This window comes from Helianthus annuus, chromosome 10 (genome assembly GCF_002127325.2).
Source record: "Helianthus annuus cultivar XRQ/B chromosome 10, HanXRQr2.0-SUNRISE, whole genome shotgun sequence".
NCBI classification, from domain to species: Eukaryota; Viridiplantae; Streptophyta; class Magnoliopsida; order Asterales; family Asteraceae; genus Helianthus; species Helianthus annuus.
The window spans coordinates 7,862,590-7,869,741 of NC_035442.2; the positions used below are offsets into that span (position 1 = coordinate 7,862,590).

General features: G+C 36.6%; 1 long non-coding RNA gene across 1 annotated transcript; it reads right to left on the reverse strand.

Moving 5' to 3' along the window:
• Positions 1 to 2,435: 2,435 nt before the first annotated feature.
• LOC110880681 lies at positions 2,436 to 3,726 on the reverse strand. Its single transcript, XR_002559412.1, has 2 exons — positions 3,695 to 3,726; positions 2,436 to 2,508 (listed from the first exon to the last, which is right to left on the reverse strand). It is a non-coding gene; the product is annotated as an uncharacterized LOC110880681 (long non-coding RNA).
• Positions 3,727 to 7,152: the final 3,426 nt, after the last annotated feature.

Consider the following 7,152-nt stretch of genomic DNA (forward strand, 5'->3'; position numbering starts at 1 on the left):
TACCAAAACATATTCAGCAAATTAATTATTACTGACATATTATTTCAAAGACAATAAATTGTTTCGACAACTTAGAATTTAGATTGTTTGTTTCTAGACTCCATCCTAGCTTGATTCCAGCAATTAGCAAGCAAACATCCTAAGCACCTGTCACATACGTTAAAATAAAGTCAATACACATAGTGTAAAGGTGAGCATACAAGTTTTAATAGTATAATAGAGTTTGAAATCGTTTACGCATAACCAGCATGTAACATGTAACAAAGTGAAGGCTAGTAGGTTATCGACAATGAAATATGCACAGACGTGACTGCGAGTTGTAGAATGCGCAACACATATCCCCACTGGGACACGTGAAGTAAAGCCCTTAACAACCCCTATCCACGACATGTGCTGAGTCCAAACTATAGTACTATCGTTGCTAAGGTTTCAGGTAACAACCACTGTGTAAACATAACATACAAGCATTCATCGAATAACATGTAGCATGCAATAACGGTCAGCGTATAAATAGTGTTTGCGTTGTGTGTCGATTGTAATCTGAATAAGTAACGTATGTAACACCCAAAAGTGATTAAAGCAAAAAGGTTCGAGTATACTCACAGAGATGGTAGCTGCTAAACACAATCTGTGATTGGATTAAAGGGAGTGCTAGAGTAAGCCTGATCAGTTAACAATAGCATAAGGGAAGAACGACGCGTTAAACGGTGCGAAGTGAACAAGTGTCGAGTGGTCATCCGATCGGATGGTCATTCGGTCGGATTGACATTCGTTTGAGAAGGATGTGTTTGTGTATGATGGATTTGAAGTTTTCGTTGTAGCATTTTGAAAATAGAGAAGTATCTCTACCTTCCAGGTCATCGATCGAACGGTTGTTCGATTGGATTGCGATCCGATTGGTGAGACAATTCTACTGAGAACAAGTTCGCAGCAGGATGGTTATTCGATCGGATGTTGTTAGTGCACTACGTCTATTGACTTCGTCTTGTATCATGTAATAGAATAGGATAGGTTAGAATATCCTGTGCACGAGGTTCGAGAAACGAAATATAGTGGAATAGCATGTAGGTCCGCTTATATGGACATTGTACATATAAGCGAACCACACACATCACACAGGTCCGCTCATATGACATGGTCACATAAGCGAACCCTCCACACTATATATAGTGCATAGGTTAGTTCATTTGGAACGGATCTGAAAGTGTAACGAAGTGCTGCCAAATTGCTTCCAGGTTGTAAACATTGCCAAGAATCAATATAAGAAGCATTATATTTAGTTTGAGCGTCTGATTCATCGATTCCGCCTTTGAATTAGATAAACGACTCTTCTGATCGACTCATTCAGGGTCAACGACGATCCAACAAGTGGTATCAGAGCTCAGGAGGAAGAGTTCAGCTCAAATTTGATCCGATTTCTGTCTTCTACACCTTCTTTTTAGATTTGGACAAGTTTCCACGGTTAAAATTGGACAATTTTTTCACAGAATGTGTATTAGTGGATAATAACAAATCCTTGAAACTTTCAGACTAAAATTCGAACTAAAAATGGACAAAATACACAAAATACTCTTCGATTGTAGGTTCGCCCTTTCGGACATCAGATAGGTTCGCTCGTGAGGTCCGCTCATTCAGACAATTTGAGATTCGCTCAAAAGAACATCTTAGGTCCGCTTATTCGAACTTGTAGATCCGCTCGAACAGTCACTTACTAGGTTCGCTCGAACAGACATAATCTGGTCCGCTCATTTGTCAACAAGAGATCCGCTTATTCTGTCCAATCAAGTTCGCTTATTCGATCAAATTGTTTGGTTCGCTTATTCGGTCAAAGGAATTTCGCTTATCTGTCCAATAAGGGTTCGCTCATTTGGTCAAAGTTGTTGGTTCGCTCATTCGGTCAATTTGAGTTTCGCTCATTAGTGCAATCTGATTTCGCCCAAGTATTTCCAGAATTTCTAGACATGGTTAATGATGATCATGATGCCTGGTGGCGAAGAGATAGTGCAAGATGGGAAATTAGAAAGTTGAATGAACCATTTCAAGAAGCACAAAGAGCCAATAGATGGAATGAAGAGTTGGAGTGTTACATGGATCCACTGGGAAATCCAGTAGTTGATCCATCAAAAGTGGATTTTGATGTTGTAACCAATTTGTTTCCAAGTGAGGGAACTTCCAACACAAGAAGGTTATCTGATAAAGAGTATTTGCCGAATTTGGAGAAAAAGATAAGAGAAGTTTGTTTAGCAATGTAACACCCTAACGAGCTTTAACTACAAAGACGCAGCGGAAAATACGTACCATAAAATTTCTTTCATTATAAACCTTATGTCTTACTTGAAAGTTCACTTTTAAAATAACTCCTCTATATCGAATACATCAAACTAACTCAATTATAGAATAAAACATAACTTATATATAACAAATTGCATTCATAGACACCCCGTACAATCCTTCATGTGACTCGGTCCTTGATCTCTATCCCTTGATGATCCTCGTGTTTCGTACTACCTGCGCTCACCACATAAAGTCATAACATTAGCACGCATCATAAACACACAATTTTTATTCACGTTTACTCTTCGTTCCATTAACCCTTTACGTTCCAGCTTTCCATTTGATCATACGATCCACGGTGAGACTTCCTTGCTATTCCTGCGTTACACTTCATTCACCAGGCATACTATTAATATCGTTAGCACTAATTTCATTGGGCTCATGCGTAGCTATTTTCTTACATACTTGTACATAATTATATAATCACACATAACCAATTACATACATACGTTCGTACCCTTATATAAACACATCTACGTCACTTCATGCATATCTACATACACCCATACCTACATCATCACGTACACTCCCAGCATTATACATATATATACAAATATACATCCCTGCTAGCAACATACCTAACTCATACATGCCTACTCACATACGTACCTTCATATTCATAAACTTACATATGCCTCTATACTTATCTCGCTCCATTTTGTGCTTCCGCACACGCTCATTGCAGCTCATGAACACTTTACAATGAGTTAGATTACATCTTGGGACACCCTATGGGCTACGGGACTGATTTGGGCGAATTCTGCACATTTTATTGAACTTTCAGCTGACGCATGGCCGTGCGTCCAACCGCACGACCGTGCAGTACCTACGACGTCGGGGGCACTGGTAGTGCACTGATTTACTCGGATACGCACGACCGTGCGGCCAAGCGCACGACCGTGCACCACCAACTCCTTACGGTGACAACCTACTGCCTTACGGTGAAAAAAAAAACTTCAGGGCCTACCGTAACTTACGGTAGCTACCGTAAGTTACGGTGGCACCCAGATCAGCTATCATTCATAAAAGCTAAAACTCGCATAACTTGCTCGTTTTGCATCCGTTTCACTCGATTCTTTTTCCTACGCGATCGTAATTAAATTCCCCATCTCATGGAATTAACATTCGACATCCGGATTAAAAAAATTCTAATCTTTTAAGCTATCGACTTATTACCTTTTTACCAAGTTTTAACCCGTTCAATCCCATCAAATTACCTTCGACTTAGATAACTTCCCTCGTCTAAACTAGATCAATACTTATCTTAAAACTTTCATCATTTCATAATCTTACATAATTTCCCACACTCATGAACATGAAATCTATATGCATACTAAGAAGTGAGTCGGAAGTCACTTACCTTGTGCATCCGTGCTCGTAACCGCTTCCTTGCTTCATCTTGACTCGTTATCCTTCCATGCTTGGTCCATGCTTGTGTGGTTCCAATTCTTTCATGTTGTCATGCCATAATAATGTTAGTATTCATGCCCATTCAAATTAACACACATTTACCAACTCTTATCAACATTGACTTTCACTAACATGCATATGACATGATTTGTCAACCACATTATTCAATATCTTCGAAATCCAATTTCGTTATCACACATAACACATAATTGGTCTAACACACAATCCATGATCTCTTGATTCTTATGCTTGTGTCAAAATGCCTAACCATACTATAATCCCTCGGTTGACTTTCAGAAAGTCAACCTTCTAGCATATAACTTCTAACCTTTGAAGAAGCATTCATATTGATATAGTAGAGCATATTAATAACATCACATTCGTTTCATACATAATGTTGTTTGATACATACAACTACAGGATCACCTAGTCGCATTCATAATATACACATAATCAATTTACACATACTTATGCTTTCATGATTCTACACTTTGACAACAATATTGCTAAGTTAGAAAACTTAATGTAATTCATAACATCATCCTTTACTAATATGGTCATATGTTACACATTAAATACACATTCACTTCTTGATCTCAATTAAGTGATTAATACAAACACATGGTGAGCATCGCTCGTTCAAGCACAATGTAAAAGCCTCTAATGCATAATCTTGACCATCACATACATTCAACCCGAATTCTTGTACTAGTTCCATCTAAAGCACATTCTTTAAGTTAGTATACTACTAGTTACATCATCATCATACGTCATTCATATATATCAAGCCACTTCCTAAAATCTCACATCCTTGCTTCACTTAGGCATTTCATCATACACTTGGAGTGCATACTACTTCCTAGGCACATGGTACAAGTATTTTATGCACAATATTACTAGTTCATACCAAGATCATCAAATTCCATTAGAATCATGAAATTTTCATACTATACCCAAATTAACTAACAATTACTCATTACATACAACATCATACATCAATCTCATTGAACATGCATGATTATCCATATCATCATTTTCACTACTACAAGTGGGTTTCATCCAAAATCATCAAATTACTTAGAGTTTTGCATAGTTCATGGTCTATATTGCGATTCTAACACATCTACATGATCAATTTCATACAAATTCATGGATTGATCATAACCCACTTCATAGCAAGATCATCAAATCATAAATTACAACTTACCACATGTTTGCTAGGGTTAGATCATCAAGAAAACGAGTTCATGCATCGGACTTGAGCTTAATTTCCCCTTCAATTTGAAGATTTTTCATGAATTAGGGCTTGCCCCCTTTCTCCCTTTCTCCTGATCGTTCATACGCACACACCTAGTGTGTGTGTGTGGAGTTTTTGTTTTAATAACTCAAGTTCTCCTTTTTGACAATCTTGGCCCTTAAAGTTTGTTACTTGATCACAATTGTCACTCAAATTACTTCACTACTTGTTTTACCTAGTTATTTAACTAGGTTTAATAACGTAGTTATTATATTTCATTCTATCGATCATGGTAACATACTAGCAATTTAATAATTTGGGTTTTTGGGGTGTTACAAGCAAGTCTACCGAAGGTGGTAGAATTCAAGAAGAAAACAGATGAAAGGTTGAAAAAGATGGTTGAAGATTGGAAAAAGGAAGCCTTAGGAAAGGTTAAAGCTGATGCAGATAAAACTGAAAAGAGTTTGGAAGTTAAATCTGAAAAAGATGAAGAAGTTTCAGAAGATATTTCAGAAAGAGCTCCAGTTTTTGATCATTCATGCTCATCTGATGAAGAGTGTGATAATGATAGCAAAAAGGCCGATAATGAACAGATTCTAGAGTCACGCTTGAGTTGTGAAAAGCTGAAATCTGAAAATGATAAACTGTTAAATGATTTGAACAATTTATCATCAGAAAACAAAATTTTGAAAGAAACAGTTAAAAGTGAAAAAGAAAAGGTTTCTTGGATCAAATTAGAAAATAAATTTTTAAAAGAAAAAGAAACAGAATTTCAAGATTGAATAAGAGTTTTGGAAAATGAGAAGTCTGTTTTTGAAAATGTTAAAATTGAAAATGAAAAATTAATCAAGTCACATCTTGAAAGAATATCTCGGCTTGAAAACGAAGCTGAAAATTCAAGAAACAAGATTGAGGAACTTGAAAAGAAATTGAAAGGTTTTGTGACTTCATCAGATAGTTTGAAGTTTTCATGTCCAAAACCAATCAATTCTGTTCCAATAAGTGACAATGTCACATATTTTGACAAAGTCAAAATTGAAGATTGTGATGAAATATCTGATGATGAAAAAGAGAAGAAAAGAAAAATATTTTTAGATTTACAAGAAAAATTTCAAAAGACTGTTTTGCAATCTACTGAAGTAGGTGAATGCTCGAAGCAAAAACCTGTTAAGAAGAGTGCAGAACAAAAACAAAAAGATAAAAATTTGAAAAAGTCTAAAAATGAAAATAAAAGCTCATCAGATAAGTCATCCAATCGTTATGAAAAAACACAAAAATTTAAAAATGAAAACTCACAAAGTGTTGGTAATAAGTGGTGCAGGTTTGACCACAGTGCTTCAAAGCTAAATCCAATTTTTCGGAGGAGTGATGACTACCACAAAGCCAGACAATGCTATGATCTGAGCGTTTGGGGTGAAGGTAGTACATGGTATGATAACAGAGTGTGTTACTCTTGTGGCTATCAAGGACACATTGCTGTTAACTGCCAGAATTGGAGGTTTGAATCGAGAAGATGCTATAATTGCAATATCAGAGGCCACATTGCCAGAGATTGCCCAAGGAGATCGATGGGAAGATCGAGGGTTGAATCTCAAAGAACGGCAAAGAAACCAGTTTACGTCAAGCCTAAAGAACAGAAGGTTCAAGAACCTAAAGTTCAGGAAGCAAAAGTAAAACTTTCTCAGGGGCAAAAAGACAGACTGCGAAAGAAGAGGAAGAAGGCCAGAGAATATCTGGAGAAGATTTTGTCCTCGGGTTCTTCGGTTGGTAAGAATAAGAGTTCTGATGAATCGATTTCCTCGATTGCACAGTCAAGCAAGACAGTTTCATCAGATACAAATTTGAGGACAAAAGAGAAAAAGGAGAAAAAAAAAAGTGTCGGCGATGAATCTGACAGATCAAAGTCAGACAAGCCACACTCAGGCAATGAATCTGATTCCACAAAATCAGAAGAGCCACAACTTGAGGTATAAAAAGGAAGAAACAATTCTTTTAATGAATGATAAGGATTTTCCACCATTACAAGCCGCGAATCAAAAATCAAAAGGTGTTGATACTGGAAAAATGTTTAATAGTAATGTTAAACATATTTTTAGTAAGATGGCTGATGGTAAAGAAAAAGGAGTAACGGAATTTTATGAAGAAAAGAGAAAAGCTCAAAATACGCCTAA